Here is a 680-nt window from a genome sequence, read left to right on the forward strand (position 1 = left end):
AAAGCCAAAACTAATCGTAAAGAAATATAACGAAAGTCAACAGTTTTAGTTATTCAAAAAGTTAGATTTTAAAATGCTTCGTGTTGTTTAAACATTAATTAGGGAGTAACGTTGTACTGCCCCAACTACATATCAAATGTGTTTATCTGGTAAAGATTGGGTTGTTCAGAAAAAGTTTTTTTACACAACAGGTTTTTCTAAAGAATGCTTAAACAAGCCGAGGTAGCTCAGTTGGGAGAGCGTTAGACTGAAGATCTAAAGGTCCCTGGTTCGATCCCGGGTCTCGGCGAGTTAGAGAAATCTTTTAGATTAAAAATGTCATTTTAATTTATTATATAGATAACTACAATCGTAAAATCTAGAAAAGACAATAAGTTATGTGAATATGGAAAGTGAGATTTTAAGAAATATAAAGTCATGAATGTAGTTTTACAGTTTTTGTATCGTTATGTAAGGCAAAATAGTCAATAACTTTGTCTTACTGACTGTTAGGTTCAGTGAAATCAAAGGTTCTTTTGTAGACCATCAAATCTTGAGAACGAGAATGTCACGAATGTACATTTATCGTTTTGTGTTATTATTTAAAGGGAAAGAAGAGATACGTTCTTTTTACTGACTGTTAGTTTCATTAATGTACAAAATTCATTCTTGAATACATGGAATCTATGTGGAGACTTCTA

The 680-nt window shown here is 31.5% G+C and overlaps 1 non-coding gene across 1 annotated transcript; it reads left to right on the top strand.

The window, feature by feature from the left end:
* The first annotated feature begins 216 nt into the window (after positions 1-216).
* On the top strand, positions 217-289 carry Trnaf-gaa. The gene has a single exon. It is a non-coding gene; the product is annotated as a tRNA-Phe (tRNA).
* The last annotated feature ends 391 nt before the right edge of the window (positions 290-680 follow it).

Source organism: Limulus polyphemus, unplaced genomic scaffold (assembly GCF_000517525.1).
Source record: "Limulus polyphemus unplaced genomic scaffold, Limulus_polyphemus-2.1.2 Scaffold124491, whole genome shotgun sequence".
Lineage (NCBI taxonomy): Eukaryota > Metazoa > Arthropoda > Merostomata > Xiphosura > Limulidae > Limulus > Limulus polyphemus.